The sequence below is a fragment of the Canis lupus genome, chromosome 1, assembly GCF_011100685.1.
Source record: "Canis lupus familiaris isolate Mischka breed German Shepherd chromosome 1, alternate assembly UU_Cfam_GSD_1.0, whole genome shotgun sequence".
Taxonomy (NCBI): Eukaryota; Metazoa; Chordata; class Mammalia; order Carnivora; family Canidae; genus Canis; species Canis lupus.
The window spans coordinates 7,294,964-7,318,349 of NC_049222.1; the positions used below are offsets into that span (position 1 = coordinate 7,294,964).

Sequence of the window (23,386 nt, forward strand, 5' to 3'; positions counted from 1 at the left end):
AGGCCAATATGGGCATAGCAGAATAAACGGGGAGGAAAGTGGTAACATATGAATGGGGAGCAATTGTGAAGACTAGTGATGTCCAGTAGATATGTAAGTGAGTAATATGCATTAAGTTTCAACTTCTAGTGTCGACATTAAGTAATCAAAATAAGATCAATTAATTCTAATAATACATTTTATTAAGCATAATGTAGCAAAAAGAAAATTTCAACATGTAATTGAGTCAAAATATTATTGAGATACTTTATATATATTTTATATACCTTATATATTTTTTATATTTTTTTTTCACTAAATTTTCAACACTTTGCTATTTGGACTAGCTGTGTTGTAAAAGACATAGATTCTTAACCCCTATTCTGAGTGAAATAGAAAGCCTAAGAAGACTTCAGGGCAGAGATGTGGCCAATTGAAAGGCATGTGTCTTCATGGATTGGAACTAATATTGTTAAAATGTCCATACTACCCAAAGCCATCTACAAATTCAAAGTCACCCTCATCAAATTCCCAATGGCATTTTTTACGTATGTATGAATATAATCCTAAAATTTATATGGAACCACAAAAGACCTCATAGCTAATACAATCTTGAGATAGAGCAATGCTGGAAGCATCATACTCCTTGATTTCAAAATACATAACAAAGCTTCAGTAATTAAAACAGTATGGTACAGGCATAAAGAGAGAGAGCAATGGAACCGAAAGAAAGCCAAGAAACAAACCATTTCATATACAATCAGCAGACCTTTGACAAGGGTGCCAAGATTATACACAACAGAAAAAGTATATTTCTTTGACAATTGGTCTTGGAAAAACTGGTATGTGCATGCAAAAAAATAAAAACAGATCCCTACCTTTCACTATTCACAAAAACCTCAAAATATATGAAGGACTTAAATATGAGCCCTTAAACTGTAAAACTTCTGGAGAAAACAGAGAAAAGCTTCTTGACGTCTACTCTTTTAAGTTAAGAAGTTAAAAATCACAAGTTTCAGTGGAAATTTTGCACATGTGTGTTGTGTTTATCTTGCAGTTAGAGTACAACACTGTAAAAGCCAAGATTCCAGAATCAGCTGACCCTGGAAATCAACCTCCTGTTTAAATCCTCCCCTTTCATTTATCTCTCTGTACCTAGTAATTACCTTATGGGCCATTCTGGATAAAGGTCAGTCACCATTAAAGTTCCTTTCTCAGACAGGGGAGTTTTTCTTACTTTAGAAAGCACTTCAAAAGAAAAGCTTGAGCTATAAAAGCAAAAGAAGAGGAGGACCTTAGGAAATCTAATACAAAGCCTATTTTCTTTTAATAAATACATAATAGAAGGATAATAACAGGGTGGAGACAAAAAGCCTAGCTATGTTTGTTAGAAAAGCTTTTCTGAAAAGATATAAATTATGGGAAATTTGAAACCAGAAGAGGTTTAAGTTATATGAAGATTTCTGGGAATAACTTTCCAATTAGAGAGAACAGTATGTGTGACAGCATAGTTAGGAAAAGCTTGACAGTTTTCAAGGCTCAGGACTCACAATAGCTCTAGAAGTAGAAATTATGGCCCCAAATGTATATATAATATAAAGATGCAAATTTTCCAAAAAAATAATTTAAATACCTTATTTTTCTAACATAAATATATCTATTCTGAATAATAATACTTTATTTGTGAGGCACTGGGTTGTTCAGTCAGTTAAGGGTCTGCCTTGGGCGCAGATCATGATCTCAGTGTCCTGGGATTGAGCACCAAATCAGGCTCTCTGCCCAGTGGGAAGTCTGCTTCTCCCTTTCCCTCTACTTTACCCTCCTGACTTGTTCTCTTAAATAAATAAATAAATAAATAAATAAATAAATAAATAAATAAATACTTTAAAAAATACTTTTTCATATTCATTTATTCATCAGTAAATGTTAACATTGGATGAAGATATGTAAAACATCCTCAAGAAAAGGCAATATATGATATTTTTTTAAATTTTCATACAAATTAGATCATACAATAATTGGTTACATTTGTATCTAAAAGATAAATATTAGTACCTGCACTTTTTAGCTTTTGATGATGATTTTAGAATTTCTACAGTGTAAACAGTCTTTCTACAACTACATGTGAATTCTAAAAATAAATACTATAAATATCCCATATATATTTAAATGTTGCTAAATAAAATACATATTAGCATATAAATGAATGAAAAACTGAATATGAGACTATGCTAACTTTTTTAAATTTCTTGAAAGACATATTAATTCTAACTAACATTTGTCAATAAAAATACATATAAGGCGCCTTTAAAAAACTGAGTTTGACTCTCCTACTCTTCACAATGAAAGATGATACAAGGATTTAAAGATGGGCGTCCAAAGAAGACAGTTGACTGATGAAAATATAAAGGAGGGTATGAAAAAAGTCACAGAGTAGACAAGTAGGCCCCAAAAAGTGTCATTATCTGAAGATAATATACCTAGAAAAATTCAAGAAAAGAAATGCAAACTTTGAGAACTCTAGGTGCTGTAAAGTGTAAGGATACACAAGAAACAGAAAAAGTATTTTTCCCTGCATACTAATATAAAAATATCTTTAAATAAAACATGAAAACAAAAAAATCCCCCTTAAAATCACAATAGATTCGAAATTTTATTCTTTTGTAAAATGCACTCAAATCTCAAAATACTAGAGATTTTAATGGTCAGTTTTATACCTCATTATTTTGTTCCCCAACAAAACCAAATGTAAATTTTATTTTCTTTCTTAATTTTTTTTTAAAAAAGATGTATTTATTTTAGAGAGACAGTGCAGGGGAGCACAGGGGTCAAAGCAGAGCAAATAGAAAAAGTCTCAAGCAGACTCTGTGAGCTCAGAGCCCCATGCCTGGCTTGATCCCATCATGGCCCTAGGATCCTGACCTGAGCCAAAACCAAGAGTCCCACGCTTAACAGAATGCACCACCCAAGTGCCCCAAGATACAAATTCTAAAACTTAAAAGTAAAAACTTAAATTTTAAAATTCGAAACTTTATCTACAGCAAACTTAAGTGTATAAATTATAAGTTTTGTTTGTTTTTGCTCCTCTTGGGAGCACAAGTTATTGCATGAAGCTGTGGCCTGCTTATTTTCTTTGGTCATTTCAATAAATGATCCTGGAACAATTGGTTATATGAAAAAAATGTATTGGGCCTTTATTTCAAACTACATATAAACCCTGTTTCCTAGAATAATAGAGTGAAATATGAAACCCGTATTTATTTAAATAAACTTTAATAAATTTATTAAGCTCTAAAATAAACAAATCTTTTATCAAAAGACAGCCTCTCACAATACAAACCGCAGACTGAGAAAAGATATTTGCTACATATACAATCAAAAAGACTTGAATCCAGAATATTTAAAGAACTCCTACTATTCAAAAACAAGATGACAGACAGCCTCAGAGAAATATACACAAATATTTAGACACATACTTCACAAAAGAAGAAATCCAAATGGGCAATACATTATGAACAGATGCTCAGTTTTCTGAGAATCAGAGTGGTGAATCCCCAAGGATATATCTTTGCACACCCTGTAGATTGGCAAAATTTAAGACTGAATAAAAAGGAAATGTTTTTGAGGATGTAAATAAAAATTCTCACATATTGCTGTGAAATGAAACTACTTCAGAAAATAATTTTATTTTCTTTTTTTTCAGAAAATAATTTTAAACAAAATCAAAGATATTTATAACCTATAACCAATTTATTTTGTTTATAGATACATACTTTAGAGAAATTTGTATAAAGGAGCATGGAGCTGCATGATTCGTAAAGACCCCATATTGATAATTATTCAAATGTTCACCAAAATTAGAATAGATTTTGCCATATTCAAGACAGTAGAATCTTGTTTTATAAATGTTAAGGTAGCTAATAATATAGGGTGTTTACTGAGTTCTTTCTAAGTATCCTACTAAGGACTTGCATTTATTAGCTCATTAGGATCTCACAGCAAGTATGAAAGGAAAGCGCTATTATCTCCATTTGATGCATAATCCAAATCAAGGTATACAGGGCTGAAGCAACTTTCTAAGGTTATAAAACTAACAAATATGATAAGAATGCAGGAAGTCTAACTTTAGAGCCCTTGCTTTTAATTGCTATGCCTTACAACCAAATTGCATGCACACATGTAATGAGACTGGGACTCTCAGTACCAATCAATGTACTTTTGTGGATTAAAATTTGACTGTGTTAAATAATGTTCAAGTGTGCATGCCATTTAACATAATAAGCCTTATCTAAAAAGTAAGCATAACAAATATTCAGAGCTCTAGTTAAGTGTATATGTATAGTGTATGCTTATTGCGGAAAGAATGTAGCAGGCTTTTAGATCATTGGTTTCAACATATTTTCACAAGGAACAAATAATCGTAGATAAGGATATATGGTTTCTATTTTGTGGCTATACTTTAATACCTTATGTAGTAAAGCCTTCTATGATAGATTGTGGGATAAATGGCTATGTGCATATTGGATGGAAGAAAGTTTCATTAGTAACAGGTGATTATTTCCAATTCCAACATTTCATCAGTAATAATAAAATAATAATAATAATAATTAATAATAATAATAATAATATAAAGTGAATGTCAATCTGCATGGTTCTGACCTTGGCATTTATCTATGATATTTTTATCAGGTATTTAATGAGAGATGAATACCATCAAATTTAGGTTTTACAAACTTGAAGAGATTGTGAAAATTCTAGATGACAAAAATCGAAATTCAAAAATATTTTGAGGGGCACCTGGGTGGCTCCATCAGTTAGGTGGCTGACTCTTGATGTCAGCTCTAGTCATGATCTCAGGGTCATGGGGTGGAGCCCTGGGCTCTGTGCTCTGTGCTCAGTGGGAGTCTGCTTCGGGATTCTCTCTTTCTCTCTTTCTGCCCCTCCCTACAGCTTGCACTCATGTTCTCTCTCTCTCTTTCAAGTAAATAAATAAATATTTTGATAGGATGGATAGTTAAGTTGAATCCCATGAGAAGAAAGTTAACAAGAATCAGTGTCTGGTTTTTACTCTTATTCCATCCCTACCTCTACCCCCACATCATTGTCCTCCCAAAAGAAAAAAAAAAAAAAAAAGGTATATGTCAAGTGAAATTGATCTTCTTTTGAAAAAAAATATAAGAAGATTTTAGCTGACATCCTGGTCAAATGAGCCAATAAAATTATATAGCACATTCTATCTTTAATGTTGTCTTGCATATATTTTTGGAATGTTGTCCTCTAGTTCTATGGCTTCAACCTTAATCGCATGTTGATACGTCCCACACATAATGGCTTGAAACTGTATCTAATTTTCAGACCTCAGCATACAAATGCTTAAGGATTACAGTGGGATTTATTTTAGGCACTTCAAATACCAAATGTCTATCCAAATAGTGTCAACTACATCTGCTCCTCTTTAATTTCTATTCTGGTCATATAGCATCAGCTAATATCATATATGCTATAAACTCAATCACCTTTATAGTCTCAATTTCCCTTCTCATGCACACCATCCATCACCAAATGCTGAACAGCTTCTTTGAAAACCACCCTTCTTCTTTATCCCACATTAATTTAAACCCTCAGGAACTCTAGTGTCTCTGCTTTCATCAACCCCCCATGTTCAACCCAGTCTATGATTTAAGCCATCATAGGGGTGAATTTTCAGAAATATAAAACCTAAGGATGACAGTTCCCTGATAAAAAATATTTTCACCACCTGGTCCATTCTCCCCTCCTTCCATTTGCTTTAACTTCAGTTGACCTTCCTCCAGGGATCGCCTCAGCTGCAGAGAGACAACTCTCAAAATCACACCCTTCTTGGAATGTCCTAAATCCTATGTCCTATATTTGGAATAATTTTAAGGGATCAATTTATATCCAGAGCTCCTCTAGCTGGCTAGGATAGAGAACCTACATGCCATCTTGTCTTCCCCCACTACCCACTCTTGCTTACTTTCCCTTTCCTTGCCCAGATACTGATCCCAAGGGTCCTCCCTAATACTATCTTACACATATAACAATGTGTTTCAAATTCTACTTCCAGGGACTCCAACCTGTGGCAGTATGGGATTGATATAATGGATGCAACGCTTCCAAAATTCTCTGCAATGATTATTCCAACCTTCCATGTGTTTGCAATTGTTAGTGTCTCATTTAAGGAAGTATATTAACAAATACGAATTCATTTACCACAAAATTATAGTCATGCTAAACCAAGACGTGAGTCCTAGAGGAAAGGAAGCCAAAAATAGCTGTCTTCAATACTGGAAATATAATATATATTTGATATATAATTTTATATATATATATATACATATACAATATATATGTTATATCTACTCAGGAAACAGAATTATGTTAACAGAGAAAATTAGGGATACCTGGGTGATTCAGCAGTTGAGTATCTATCTTCAGCTCAGGGCATAATCCTGGGGTCCAGGAATGAGTCCCACATCATGCTCCTTGAGGGGAGCCTGCTTCTCCCTCTACTTGTGTTTCTGCCTCTCTCTATGTGTCTCTCATGAATAAATAAATAAAATCTTTAAAACAATACAGAAAATTTAACTTAAAGAATTATCAAGGATAAAATGTATTAGCTAGGAAACTAAGAAGGAGAAAAGAGAACATGAAGATAATAGCATAGGAGCAAAGGGGAAAAGAGCTACCACACTTAGAGTCAGGTTGAAACTGTTAAAACTTAGAGCTCAGATAAGGCATCAAGGACTCACAGGGACTCTGAAAAGGGGGCTACTCAGTTGACACAGGAGGCTCTGTAGAGGAGGTGAAGCAGGTGGGACTGAGCAGGGTTTGCCAGTGACCAGACTGGTGCTGAAAATACTGGCTCTGGGAATGCTGGAGAAATTATGGAGTGAGTTGCAATACCTTCACCTGAATCTTTGCTGCCTTGGTGGAAAAGGAGCACTGGATGGTGACAGCAAGAAAAAGTCAAGGAGACCAAACTGCCAGAAGCAATTTCCTTTTCAGCTTCAGTTTGCTGTCTCCTTTCATCAAATCCTATGGTCAGACCATACTCTCAACTGGCGATGCCAAAGTCTGACATCACAAAGCCACTTTTAGAAGGAGGGCTTTGAAGTCAGAAGAATAGTTTAATAATTGTCTGCTCCCAGGCTGTTCCAGAAATGCAGCCTAAGAAAAAACTCATTTTAAGGGAAAAGTGTCTATTCCCCTTTCCTCATGTTTCTTCTATGGGAAGAAGTTGAATTATAGTTCCATTCTTCAACTTTCAACTACTCAACTCTCAGAGAAGAACTGTCACCACTCTGGCAGGTGAATCTCAGAGAAGGAAAGGAACATGATTGACCAAACCATTCTGGGTGTCTCACTGTAAATGTGCCCTTTGAATGCATTCTCAGCTAACTCATGAGGGAAACTCACCAGGACAGGCAATGCCTCTGCAGGGAGGACAGAGTCTGCGTGGATCTCCTGTGACTAAGTGAATGAGTTTAATGCAGTGGACGAGTTATTAGAAAATCTGTGTGATCGCATCAGATTCAAGCAATATCCTCCAATCTAGTTTTATCTTCAACATAGCTAACTTATTTTGTCTGACTCCTGTATCTTGTATCCCAACTGGCTCAGACCTCAGATGGGCACAGGAGGACTAAGGAGATTATTCACTGGCCTTTTAAACATCCATTCTTATTCACAGCTATACATTTCCAAAGACTAAATTGGCCATGGAGGCCAAGAACTCCTTTTTCTTTAGAGTGCTCCTATGAATTCTCTGCTTTGATAGAGTCTTTCTTTCCTGTGGAAAGTTTCTATACCTCAAATCATAGTAAAGTACATTGTACCCATGGTCCACCCAAAGAATGAAGATACTATAGTGAAATCATATACATTCCTTGGGAAGTAAAAATCTGGAATTTTTAATTAAGAAAACTAGGGAGAAAAACATGCAAATATATATTGAAATTGCTTTTCCTCTCTGCTAAAAGACTACCTTCAGAGCAATAACAACCTCTCATAATGTATCCATAGTGTTCTTATAACTAATTGGTATTTCAAAATTTCAAAACCCACGATTTGTAATGGAACATTCAAACGAACAGTAGTCACAGTAATAGTTTATAAATGGTGAGTTGATATGAAGTTGGTTCATTTTAATAAGTAATCTTTTGCTATCCTACCTTGAGTTTGACTCTTTCTTGGTCATTAATATTAGCAAGATCAACATGATTAAATCTCTGTATGCTTCTCTCTATAGTAACCCTATAAAGAGATTAAAGATTTTTTAACCACAGACATGAATCATTGAATTGCTCCATATTCATTTCTACCACAAAAGCGCAATAATCAAAGTGATCTGAGATCAGTGATCTCAAAGCAATTGGAAATATTAGATAATTAAGCTTTGCCTTTGAACCATGTAAATACTCTCTCTCTCATTTTGGTGAATTATATCAGGCAGAAAAATGAGAAATTTAACATGATCTATTTAAAAATACAAAAATAATATGAATTTTAATGCAATTAAATTTCTATAGCCCCGCTATGCTTTCCCTCCTTGTGTTTTTATGCGTGGAGCTATTATTTCCATTTCAATGACAGATATGAGTCCAAGTAGTAAATTGTACGTCTCTCTTTTATTAGAGCATCTTTGTTATTATAAGTAAAATTGAGCTGGTTCTCATTCAAATCTACTGTGTCTATGAAACAAGGTTTAGTCATGCATTAAATGAACGTTTCAAATAACATTATGCTGGGAATTTGTTACATGTTAAACACCAATAGTTTTCTTACAATATGTTTATCGGCATAACAGTATATGCAATAATAAAATATAATAAAATTTTATAAGGCTTCATTCATACCAATGGCTCCCACAGCCAGAGTTCTTCACATGGTGAGTATAAAATTAATAAAGAGAATGAATCTGTGGAAGCAGCATATAAAAGATGTGAAAGGCTCAACATATTAAGCAATAAGGTATGCCAGATCTGATTCTTTTGGCAAAATTATAGTACTAGTGTTTTAAATATAGCTTTGAAAAAGCAAACTTTCAGTGATTTGGAAACAACTATGTGCAGGTGACCAAGAGGAAGAGAAAAAAAAAAAAGTACAAACAAAAGATTTGAATTGCTCTTTCAGATGGTACACACAGAAGTTGTTTGGATAATATGATCAGAAGGCTTTTCCGCCCAAATGCAAAACCCTGAAGGGTGTTCCCTAAGAGGAATCCCTTTGGGCCTGGAAGGCTTTGGGGAATTTCCATTATCTCATAGAGACTAAATCATCCTTGATCATACAATTAGAAGAATCAATTCAGAAGAGATTGAAAGCAAAGTCACTCTCAAAAGCACACCCAGGAAATGTCTGAATGGGTAATTGGTAAAAATATCAACAAAGGGAGAAGAGGATGCAAATTAGTCAAAAATAAACTTCATGATAATACCTGGATCTAGGTGTCTGAATAAGATTAACTATAGCTATAACTACCAAATGGCACAGTAGCATTATAAAAAGCTTAAAGAATATTCTCTTCTTAAATCTTTGTTATCAATGTACTATAACTGATTTTTTTTTTCTAATACAATAAACTGACTTCACAGCTGTACTGGTAACACTGTGGGCTCTGGTTGGTCTGAGCAATTACTGTAAAGCTAGATCTAGTTATTTGAAAACATTCTATTTTCAAATTTCTCTGGAGGGAATCAGCCTTTTTGAAAGCTTGAATTTTTCAGCTGTTAATAAGTCTCATATTCAATAATACTGTGGTAGGGATGTTATATTTACTAAATTCTAGGATCATCTGTTTTCTCACACATAGGCATTGTTTTCCTGTTAATCTGATGTAGGGGTTATGGCAGTTTGGTTGAAAAGGAGAATAATAATAATAATAATAATTAATAATAATAAAAAACTTGGTTACCATAAAATAGCCCAATACTCCGGAGTCAGCAAAGAGAGAGGGAGAGAGACAGAAACAATTTGCTAAACTGATCATAGAATAATTTACTAGTCAATTAAAGAACACTTTACTGCAATGCAAAGGGATTTCAAATGCTGATGAATTACACTAAGATTGCTTTCTTTATTTGCATTGCAAAAAAAGGCAGATCACAGTTTTCTATAAGGAGCTTCATAATTTTGTAATTTTCTAAAGCCTGAACTTTTATTTTGACACAAGGGCCATATTCATCTGAAGACAGTCACTCTGGTACTTTCCAAGTGTGCCACTGAGAAATTGAAATTAGAAATAATATATTGCCAGATGCTACAATCTAAGGAGCCTTGTAAAAAGCAGTACTCAGGTATCACTTTGAAGAACACCTGTTAGACGTTGCATTTGAAATGAAATGCTATTTGAACATTTTAACTTGTAAGCACGATTTTTGATTTATTATAATTGACAACTATTGCACATAGGAACTTTTCATAGCAAGCTAAAGACATGTCAGTTTCTGATGTTCACTTTGTAGAAATAGTGACCGATCGTAGCTGCCAATTACATTTGATTGGTGTTGAATTATGCCTAGTCAATCTCTGATGTTTGGTTTCTGCTCTAGAAGTTTGATGCATGAAAATCTGGAAATAAATAATCTTCTAAAAATATTTAACTTTAATATTGTAATGCTCTAGTGTTGAGATCTTAGAAGAAAGCAGGGCTTTTTGATCTAGTACCAATACTATGCTGTGTCAGTTCTAAGGGAGGAAATGTAGCTTGAGAAAAACTTGCAGAGATTGTAATCCTAAATTTTTATCTAAATGGAACTGTATGATCATATAATAAAAGTAGATATATAATGCTATCTAATTTGAGTATCAAACTCAATGTAACTAGGTCAGTTTTTGAGGTTGAAGATGAAAGTGTCCTAAGTCTTTTAATTGGCAATTGTTTCAACTGTATGCACTTTAGCTTTTTTTTTTAAGATTTACTTATTTGAGAGGCAGAGAGAGCAGGGGGAAGGGCAGAAGGAGAGGGAGAGAGAATCTCAAGCAGACTGTCTGCTGAGCAGGCTGAGCAGGAGCCAGCTGCAGGGCTTGATCTCACAACTCTGAAATCATGATCTGAGCCAGAATCAAGAGTTGGATGCTCAATCCACTGAGCTACCCACATGACCTGCTCCTCGTTTTTTTTTTTTTTTTAAGTGCTGTACTGACCTAATTTTTGAGGCACTGGCTAGGTGAGAGACTGGTCTCTTCCTCTCCTCAAATAGCTGATTAAATCTACAAACCAAGCACCTCCTTACTGTCCTTTAACTTGCATACACCACCCCAAGCCACTCTGAGACCAGGGAACACACAACTAGTGACAGCAGCCCCTATGCTCTTGGAGTCCTCAAAATTATTCTGATTACTAAAACCTAGCAAACTCCACGCTGTTTGCCACACTTAAGATGCCCCTAGAGCTGCAGCTTGCTGTTCTCTTGTCCTCGTCCAGCCCCACGGATGCTACACAGCAGCCTCCTCTCCTTCGGAGCTGTAAGAGAGCTCTGCCTTTCATCTGGGAGTCAGTGTGCTGCATCTCACCATCAAAAGAATCTTTGATTCTTATAAAACACTAGGCAAGTCCAACTACTCCATTAGGGTAGTGTATTTCTTCTCAAATGAAACCCGAAGTTCTATTAACTAAACCTTGCAGGTCTCTATGGGAAGAACGAATTGAAAGGGGAGAAAGTAAATCACCAACAGTTTTGTGTTTGTGTCTTTTGTCATCAAGGTCTATTGTATAAGAAAAACAGGAAGCAATGTTTTTATTTTCTTTTTTAAATTCTAGTGCCACTTCTCATGGTCCTTCCTGAGGCCCATACTCAGGCACTAAATTCTTTAGACCATTGAAATTGAATCTATTTTCTGGCTGCATTAATTTTGTCTAGAACTACTCCATTGTAATTATTTCAATATCTAACTATCAATTTTCCAATATCACCATCCCTCAGAGGGTTGATGTATCATCCATTATACCTCACCACCACCTCCAGTGGCATGCCCTAGACCTCAGTCATTTCTGAAGGCCATGTCCCCTCCATAATTACAATGTAATGTCTTCCACCCTATGACCACCATTTCCAATTTTTCCAGGTGACTACCTCTGACCTTCACTTCATTTTAAAAAAGATTTTATTTGTTTATTCATGAGACACACAGAGAGAGGCAGAGACACAGGCAGAGGGAGAAGCAGGCTCTTTGTGGGGAGCCTGATGTGGGACTCAATCCAAGGATTCCAGGATCACAACCTGAGGTGAAGACAGAAGCTCAACCACTGAGCCACCCAGGTGCCCCTCCTACCTTCACTTCAACACCCTTTCAATTTAAGTAAGACCCGCAGTCCATTAATTTTACCTCCTTTTCACAGTTCTCCTCCACTCTTATGACCACACTTTCCTTCTAGCCCAGTGTAGACTCCATGTTCACCTAGTCAATGACTGCAGTGCATATATTCTCTCTCTTGCTTGCCAATTTTATCATCCTATTTGCCTAGCAAAGCAATAGCCGTAGTTGGGACTAATTTTTCTCCAACTCTGTGCCTAAAACAGCACAGCTGAATATATTCAGAGAAAACACACAGAAAAATGCAGGTTCATATTATCTGTAATCTCTAATTTTTTGTATTGACCTCTTAATGCTGCCCACAATCCTACTCCATTTCTCTAGTCCATTTACTCTCCATTCATGGAAGATCACTTTGTATCTTCTCTCTACTCAAGAATTCAAGACCTCTGCTCCTGGCATTCTCTGCTTTATATTCCATGTGGAAAATAAAAGCTTTCAGAAATAGACTAAAACACATTTCCACCACCACACATCCTCATCTAACTGTACCTTTGCTTTAACTGCTCTTGATTGAGAAAAGCGGTCCCAGTTCCAATAAAATAACCCTCCTCTTGTGTACTAAACACTGTCTCATGTGGCCTCAGCAAGAGACTTTCTCTTTTGCTGTCCTCCCTCCATCATATAAAACAGAAATATGATTCGAGAGTTGCCTGGTCTCCTTGTCTACAGCCCCTTCCCTACTCTTCTCTCTTGAACCCTGCTCAACTGGTTTTTCACCATCATCATTCTACTGACTTTGGTCTTCTCAAAGTCCACCAATGGCCTGAACTGCTAACTATAGCAATTGTGTGATCTTCATTTCATAACATCCCTAAAAGCATTTGAACAAATTAATAAATTTCTTTTCTCTAGAAATACCTTCCTTACTTGCATTCTAAGCTAACACATTTTCCTGATTCTCTTCTCTTTGTGCTTTTTTTCATGTTCAACTTCCTTTGGTGTTCCTACCTCATCTCTGCAAGCTCTAAAGTTAGATAAGTAGGCCAATCTATACCCATCTTCTTTACCTTCTATCCACTCCTTCCCTCTGTGAGTTCATCTCTTACCATCAGTTTAAAGGTGCTACAGGTTTCCCAATTATAACTCCAGCTTGAAACTACCTGGACTCTATTTTCAATATACTTTTAACATTACCTCTTGGATATATAACAGATCTTTCAAAATCAAATTCTCTACCTACCATGCCAAGTTTTTGTCTTGCTTTCTAATTTTCTCCATCTCAGTCCAGGACTGCTTCACCTCATTAACTGCTCAGATGAAGAAACTTCACCTCTAAAGAATTCTTTCTGTTCTGATCCACATCCAGTCTATACGAAGTTCTTTTTCCATAATACTCTCAGACCTTCACCATTCTACAATCAATACTTCTCACCTTGATTATTTCAAATGCCTTCTAAATGGTCTCTTTGCTTCTGCCTGCCTTTTCTCCCTGTTTCCTCTCTCCAGTTACTCTATACACACCAGCCAGGGAGGTTTTTTTTTGTTGTTGTTGCTGGTTTTTTTTTTTTTTCTTATTGTAAAACTGATCACAACACTCCTTTTTTATAAACACTCCAATATTTTCTCACTTCATGTAAAATAAAAGGTCAATTTCTTGCAATGTTTTTCCGAAGTTTCCACTACTCTGTCCTTCTACCTCTCTCCTCCCTCACTCTACCTCAGACATGTTGGTCTGTGTTGTATGTTCACCATATGAGGCATGCTGTCACCTCAATGCTCTTCTCACAGATGGCTGCGTGGTTCACTTCATTTCCTTTGGTTCTTTGCTCAAATATAGCATCTGTAGTAAGACCTTTCCTAATCCCCAAGTCAACTTTAAATTACTAACCTCTCACCATTAGACTCAAATATCACCATTTCTTTTCCTGATTTATTATTAGCATTACATCCTGAGAAGCATACATTTTACTTATTTAATTATTTTCTGTTAATCCTTCTTCCACATTTCCCCTAACCTCTGGGATACATCAACAGAAAGAGGATTTTGCTCTTTGAGTTAACTCTGACAACCCCAGTGCTTAGAAAATGCAAGGCACTCAATAAGTATTTCAGGATCTCCATGACATAACTCTAATTTGGCTTCCCATTTTGATCCAATATTGTTCTAGACAAGGTTTAAATTCCAGTATATTTTATATTTTTAAAGATTTTATTTATTTATTTGAGGGTGGGTAGGAGCAGAAAGAGAGGGAGAGAGAGAATCCCAAGCAGACTCTGCTGAAATCAGAGCCTGAGACAGGGCTTGATCTTACAACCTTGAGATCATGACCTAAGCAAAACCAAGAGTCATGTGCTCAGCCAACTGCACTCTCCAGGTGCCCCTAGTCTATTTTAATATTGACTGAGTAGTCAGTCAAAATTCTGTTTTTTCCTTTTGTCTAAAAGCAACACTAAACCTCACTCTCAGCTACCTTATTTCTAATTGATACTTCTCCTATCTTTCAGATTTTATCTGCTTCATAAATATTTGTTTCTTTCCACTAAATTTAACTACTTTTTAAACTTTCATAATTTTTAACATTTTCTACAGCATTTTAGTATTTGCATAGTATATCCCTTTTTCATCTTAATTTTTTTCTGATCCTTCCTAAAGTGACTATTTAAGATAATATATTTATTATAATCTATTTTTATACATTTTAATGTATATGCATTGATTCAAAAGAATATCCTCAAGTACTTTTAGAAGTTAGGAAATAATCCATATCTGGTACTGATGAATGCATAATATAGAAAAGAAAAATATTATATAACTCTCAAGGATGCAAACTGACATATAGAGCAATAAATAATTTTATTTATTTTATGGCACAAAGGAGGTGGTAGTAAATTTTCTCCATTTTGCTATCCTATCTATCTTTATGATTTGAAGAGAAGGATTCTACATGAAATGTAAAAGTTTTCCATCTTTCACTTATAGTAGCTCTGAATTGTTAATTCCAACCTATTTTAAAACAAAAATCATGATCAATAACAATAACAAGGATATTACTAGTAAATATATGCACAATATTATACATGCCTTTATCTAATATTAGCAGCAAGTTATGTTATTGGTAAATCATTTAATAGCAATTGTGCTCTGTTTAGTATTTTATAAAACAAAGAAAAATCTCCAATTTTAATAACAGCTCATATCAATTTTCTTTTCTTTTTTTTTTTAAGATTTTATTTATTCATGAGAGAGAGAAAAAGAGAGGCAGAGACACAGGCAGAGGGAGAAGCAGGATCCATGCAGGGAGCCCGACGTGGGACTCGATCCCAGGATTCCAGGATCATACCCTGGGCTGAAGGCAGGTGCCAAACCACTGAGCCACCCAGGGATCCCCTCATATCAATTTTCAAAGTATTTCTTGCAGTGTATCACTTCCTTCTCACCCATAGATAATGTTAAAATAGGAGTGAATCATGGCAGTTCTCATATATGAATGTACTAAATGTCAAAGTGTAGGTTTTAATTAAGAGTGATGGATTTATGTAAACCCCTTGCTAAGAATTTTTAACAACCATATTGAAAAGACCATATTAAAAAGTGAAAAAATAATCTAGAATTATCTGATGAGGTTTCACAATGAACTTTCTAGATGCACCATGAAGTCTTGGAAAAACAATACAATAATCAAAGCAAAACGTAAATTTTTCTATGTTGTCTAGTATTTATGGCATAGAAGCCACTTGTAATAGTTGACATCCTGTGACAATTTATAAAATGAAATAAAGCTTGCCACTTCAGGTGGCAAAGTTGAACAAAATGACTGTGCTATTTCACCTGAATTCTTATGAAACAAAATATCATTTCATCATAGAATGACCCCCATACCCTGCAACTTTTCAAACTTCACTTTTACTTTGATTACCAATTTGTGTCAGAAATTATAGAAACACATCACCATCCACATCCTCCTCTCCCATTCCTAAACTTACTTTGCCAGTAGGATCATTATGTAACTAGACCTGTTCCTTCAAATATGAAAGATAAATCTCTGGCTTTTTTCTAATAAAGATGCCAATAGCTTCAAAGGCCATTCTGTTCATCCCACGTAAACTGGAGTGCTGTAAACTACCACAAAACTGAAGCAACTGAGACATTGTTTAGAGCAATGACTCACTCTTTACATTGATGGCAATTTGAATAATAAATCTTTGCTTTGCTATGCCACTGAGATTTTGTTTTTATTGTTACAGAAATTAACATTAAGTACTCTCTCTGGCTAACATAGCAGTTAAGCAGTTTATTCATGCAGACCTAATATGAGATGGGTTTTGCATAGACAAAAATAACTCATTCTATTTTGATGCCCACAATTGAGATTCTTCCTTGAAAAATGTCTTATAGTTATATTCTTATATGCTGATATTCAAGAAACTCCATAGTTAATTTTAACTGTTACAAGAATGGAAATAAAAGTTATAAGGATAAGGCAATCAAGGTCAAATAATGAAATGTTAACTGTGAAAAACTCTACTTTTAATGAAGGTATTATTTGAATAAGTTAACTTTTCCAAAGCAAAAAAATAAAAACACAAACAAAAACAAAACAACAACAAAAAAAACCCCACCAAGAAACAAAAAACCTCAATATGAATGTGTTGACATTTGCTTGGCTAAAAATCCAAAATACCAGATTCTGTGAAGCAACAGACTTACCCACAAATTGCAAAGTACACAAAGACACTAATTGCAGTAACCGCTCTTTAAACAATCACGTAGAAACGTATCAGTGGATAAGCTGTCAAAGAAGTTCCATTTAAGGTTTTCATGAAAACAAAACAGAAAAAGAAAACCTCTTTTTCCATGGAAGTAGACGATATAGATTCTGTCTAATTATTTTCGGTGTACTGACTGTTTACTGAAGGAAAATGTTTATCTAGAGAACAGGTGAGATGTGAACTATTTAAATGCTCACATTTTGTTTTTTAATTCTAATTTCAGTAGTTTATGGGCACACAAACAGAGATTTAAAAAAGAGAGCACCAACGATTTTAATTTCAAAAGCAGATTCATGGAAGCACAGTGAACAGCTACTGCTCTCTCAGTTCTACCGGGCACAGCCCATTATTTCTCCATTTCAGACATCCTGGCAGGCACAAGTGATGAACCAGATGATAGGTCATTGACATTTGCATAAAATAAGGGTGACTAAAAGTGTCATGTATGTCATCCAATGCAGATTTTTAAGAATGGCAACTAGAGTTACAAATGGGAAATGTGTAAAAAAAAAAGGGGGGGGAATGTGTTACAAGTCTGTGTATCTAATTTAAATTGGGATACAATACAGAAAAAATTCTTAGGTGCTGACAATTCCGTATCTTTCAGATTTTGATTTTAAGAAAACAACATACAGCCCTCTGCCTTCAGTTAAGATCTAGACATCACAAGCGGTGGCCCTACGTACCCTATGAACAAGAGTCAGATGGAACACCAGCCTTTTCTACCCACCACAGAGCTGAGGATAACAAGAAACATAATAAAACCAAATTCCAGAAAGTGTGAAGGCTTTGCTAGGAGAGAAGAGCCCACACATGCTTTCTCTCCTGCTGAAATGGCAGGTGTGGGAAAATATTCTCAAGACAAAAGTAAAGCTAAAGTATCCTAAATTTTAATAAATTTGTACTATCCAGGTGTAGGCTGATACGGGAGATTAGAATCCTGAGGAGTTACAGCCAAAGACTGAGTCTGCTCAACACACCATTTTTTCTTGTGTCCTCAACAGACAGAACCACTCATAACCCTCCACAGGCTGGGTCAGGGCAGAAGGGCCGAGAGATTTCCTCCTCCACTCCCTCCTTCACTTTGCTTTATATGCACACAGCAAAAGCCAAAGGCCCGTATAAAAAGCAAAGAGAAGTCTGGGGTGTTGCCAGTGCTCATAGCCTAAGCCCTGATAAACCAAGTCTTGGTCAGAGAATATGTGAAGATAGTGATAAATGCAATAAAGCCAAGAACCAACTCAATTCCACATTAGGTCAATCCACTCCACATTGATGCTTCAAAACAGAAAAGACATGCTTTTTGGAGGGGGGGAGGGGACTAAATAATACTTATATTAGTCTATAATGTTCTTTCACATACCATGTCTTTTTTTTTTCTTTTTTAAAGATTTATTTATTTATTCATTCAGAGAGAGCGAAGAGAGAGGCAGAGACACAGGCAGAGGGAGAAGCAGGCTCCATGCAGGAAGCCCGATGTGGGACTCCAGGATCACACCCCAGGCTGCAGGCGGCACTAAACCGCTGCACCACCGGGGCTGCCCCATACCATGTCTTGAATAAAATTGAGACACATGAGACACAGATACACACAAAGATGACCTATATTTAAAAAAAAAAAATGTTTGTATCAGATACAAAAATCATCATTTTCTGTGTGTCTCATATATCTAAATTTTATTCAATACATCTGTGTAATATATTATATATATTGTTATAGAGGCTATTGATGTTTACAGGGAAAATGAAAACCATATATTTTGAAGTCCCTGACATACGTAGAAATAAAATATATAAGTTCTTTAAAAGGTTCAACTAAAAATGAATTATTTTCAGATTGACAAATAAATGTTACAACTCTCCTTTTTATATTCAATTTTTGTATTGAAATAAAATATAAATATACTCTATGAAAGGATGGTATATGTTTCAAGGAAAAATTTTGGAAATCAAACAAGTTTTTATTTTTGAAGGCAAAGAGCCTCACTCATATCTTGTACATTCACTTATACTTTAAAACTAGAAATGATAAGGTAATTTGATTTAAATATTATGTGACATGTTTATTTTATGTTACTACAAATGCTGTTTTCAAGTCTTATTATAATAATATATTTTATCTTAATAATAATAATAAGAGCTGTCAGTGTAAATGACATAGTTTAGTACTGCATATATTTCTTTATTCCTGTAAAAGCAAACAACATACACCAGCATGTATATTTTTTCAGCTTCAATATCAAAATTTCATTTGTCCTGAACACAATACTAATATCAAACAAAGGTAACGGGGGTTGTTCTGATTTGTGTGAAGAATTAAGCAAAGATTTCTTAGATAGGACATAAAAAACTCACAACATAAAAGGGACTATTGATAAATTGTGTTTCATCAAAATGTAAACTTCTGTTGTTCAAAAGACAACATGATGAAAATGGAAAGCCAAAGGCTGGGAGGTAATATTTGCAAAATATATCTGATTAAAGACTTGTATTCAGAACATGTAAAAGACTCTCAGGGTTCAATAGGAAAACTCTTGAAAAGACATTTACCAAAGAAGAGCTATGAGTAGTAAGTAAACACATGAAAAAAGGTTCAACATTATTAGTCATTAAGCTAGCAAAAATTAAAACAAAGATAACACCACACATGTATGAGGAAAACTAACTTTAATAAAATTGGATAATACCAAATACTAGCAACTCAAACTCTCATAACATTTTTATTCTAGAAAATGAAAAATGGTATAGCTGGTTGGGAAAGCAGTTTGGCAGTTTCTTTTATAGGCAAATGAAAATGTGCCATAGGATTCAGGAATCCCAAACCTAGGTTACTCACCCAAAAGTGGTAACATATGTCTACACCAAGACCCATTGTGATTATTATAGTTAATAGCCAATAATTGTGGCTAATAGCCAAAAGCTGAAAATAGCATGTATGCTGTTAATCAGTAAATGGAACAAATGTCATAGTAGAGCCAGAAAGTGAAATATGACTCAGCAATCCATAGTAATGAACTGCCTAAAAATACAAAAACATAGATAAATTTTTGAAAGTATTACTTTAAGTGAAAATAATCAGACATAAAAGGTTACACAGGCTATGATCCTTATTCCATGACAGTCTGGGAAAACAAAACTTCAGAGATAGAACCCTAGCCAGGTTTTACCAAAAGTGGAAGAGGGTGGGTAGGGTAGGGAGATTGAGTACGAAGAGACATGAGAGAACTTTTGGGGGAGATAGAAATATTCTATATTTTGACATCAGTGGTGGTTACATGAATACATATAATATATATATATATTATATGCATATATATGTATATGCATATACATATATATATGCCAAAACACAAAACTGTAAGACAACAGAGTGTATGGATTATATTGTGTGGAAATTATACATTAATAAACATCATAAAATGTATATATTAGATTTTTAGTTTGTTTGGGTTGTCATCAGGAGCTATTCAAAATGTTTTGGGCCGAATCCCAACAATAAACAGAGAAAAGGAGGTTGTTCTCAATGAAATGGGATGGAACATCTGGTTTGTTCCATGTGATTTTGCTGCTATGAAACTCACACTGGTTTAGTTACACAAAAATGTCAGATGTAGGTTAACAGGTTTAATCAAGAAAAATTTCAAATCATTCAAGTATAATTTGGAATCAAAAATTGGCTTCTGCTTTGGTCCTAAGAGCCCAGATTTGTAAACTTTTATATTTCTGAATAATAGTTATTTATAAAGCTTTTTCTAGAACACTCTCAATATTCCGCCCATATTTTGGAAAACCTAATTATTTCAAGTCTATATTGTGTTCTTGAAAATACACAACCACATATATGTGCATGATCTCTTTTTCTCATAAACACACATACACAATATTTTAAACTGTGCTATTCTATTAAACAAATCTTATATGTCTGAAATTCTATGCATATATCACCACTGAATTATAGATTTGTTATTTATTTATTCATTAGAGACATGGGGGGGGGGCAGAGACACAGGCAGAGGGAAAAGCAGGCTCCATGCAGGTTGCCTGACGTTGGACTCGATCCCAAGTCACCAGAACCACACCCTGGGCTGAAGGCAGTGCTAAACCGCTGAGCTACCTGGGCTGCCGACTACTGAATTATAAAATAAGGTTTTCACACAAGTTTTAATTTGTTTGTCGATACCATTCGATTAAGGCCTATCTAATGTAAATTCTGTTTTTTTTTTTTTTTTTGGCTGGGTACAGTATACTTTCTTGATGGTACATGACAAGGTAGGGCTCCCCAACTCCTCCCCTTCCTTGGGGTCTGGGATGTAAATTGGAGGTCAGGAGATTCTCAGTGTGTTGGGGGATTAAGTTGGGGCAAGGACTCCCCAGCAGCTGAGGGCCTCTCTTTTCCTCTTGTTCTTGCTGAGGCTGGTGGTTCAGGAGGCTCTTACTCCTCAGAGGCCATGTGAACCATGAGGTCCACCATCTGGTTGCTGTAGCCTAATTCATTGTCATACCAGGAAATGAGCTTGACAAAGTGGTCATTGAGGGCAATGCCAGCCCCAGCGTCGAAGGTGGAAGAGTGGGTGTTACTGTTGAAGCCACAGGAGACAACCTGGTCCTCAGTGTAGCCCAGGATACCCTTGAGGGGGCCCTCCAGTGCCTACTTCACTACCTTCTTGATGTCGTCATATTTGGCAGCTTTCTCCAGGTGGCAGGTCAGATCCACAACTGACACGTTGGGGGTGGGGACATGGTAGGCCATGCCAGTGAGCTTCCCAGTGAGCTTCCCATTCAGCTCAGGGATGACCTTGCCCACAGCCTTGGCGGTGCCAGTAGAAGCAGGGATGATGTTCTGGGCAGCCCCTCAGCTGTCACACCACAGCTTCCCAGAGGGGCTGTCCACGGTCTTCTGGGTGGCAGTGATGGCATAGACGGTGGTCATGAGGCCCTCCACGATGCCAAAGTGGTCATGGATGACTTTGGCTAGAGGAGCCAAGCAGTTGGTGGTACAGGAGGCATTGCTGAAAATCTTGAGGGAGTTGTCATACTTCTCGTGGTTCACGCCCATCACAAACATGGGGGCATCAGCAGAAGGAGCAGAAATGATGACCCTCTTGGCCCCGCCCTTCAAGTGAGCCCCAGCCTTCTCCATGGTGTTGAAGACCCCAGTGGACTCCACAACATACTCAGCACCAGCATCACCACCCCAATTGATGTTAGTGGGATCTCACTCCTGGAAGATGGAGATGTACTTCCCATTGATGACAAGTTTCCTGTTCTCAGCCTTGACCGTGCTGTGGAATTTGCTGTGGGTAGAATCATACTGGAACATGTACACCATGTAGTTGAGATCAATGAAGGGGTCATTGATGGCGACAATATCCACTTTGCCAGAGTTAAAGCAGCCCTGGTGACCACACGCCCAATACGGCCAAATCCATTCGCTCCAACCTTCACCATCGCGTCTGGGGGATGTGGCTGGCACTGCAACCAGAAGATGCGGCTGTCTATCGAACCTCTGCTCCTCTGCATTCGACAGACAGCCAATTCTGCTGTTTTCATTTTAAAGTAAATGAAAGAGTAAAACAACTAAGATTTTGGTAGAAAGCATACCAGCTCAATTCTACGTTTTGTTTTGTTGTTGTTATCTCTTAGTTTTTGTTCATGAGATCCTATTTCTTGGTATTCTTCTTAATTTCAATTAAAAGTCGTACATGTTATATATAAAAATGTAGAAGTTATAGATGGCATCAAACTTCTCTAATGGTTCACCTTTCTTCTGCTAGACAGACAAATGGAGTGGAACATTAACACAAGGAATGAGCAGTTGGACAGAGCTGAATTTATGGAAAGCCTGAGACCCCCTTATACCTGATAGCCTTTTTGGATTTTCATAGTCACACTTATTCAACTTGAACCTTCTGCATAATCCCAATTCTAATTTCTGGTTTCTTACCACTGTGAGATGCCAGAAAACTCTGCTATACATCATAGAAAATTAGTATTTTAGTCCCTCTCCCACCAGGTACAACTTAATAATTTCATACAATCTCTTGAGGAGGAATTCGGTGTTTTGATTCCCCTTATATCATTGTGGGGTTTTTTTGTTTGTTTTGGTTTTAGTTTAGCCCTTAGAGACCCCTAAGACTCCTTAGTTTTTCTCCCATTTCCCAGAAGGGGTTATCTGTCCAGGTAAACCTCAATTCTCCAAGCTTGAGGTCAGAAATTGTAAACATATGTAGAAATCAAAATAGCAGTAGGTCATCAGAAAACTTCTCTGAAGTCTTCTCTTCAAAATTTTATCCATTATACTCTTTATTTATTGCTTCAACTTATATTGCCTTAAATAGATTAGTTTTTAATATATCAA

General features: G+C 35.8%; 1 pseudogene; it reads right to left on the reverse strand.

The window, feature by feature from the left end:
- Positions 1-21,460: 21,460 nt before the first annotated feature.
- Positions 21,461-22,476, reverse strand: LOC100685067 (annotated as a pseudogene).
- Positions 22,477-23,386: the final 910 nt, after the last annotated feature.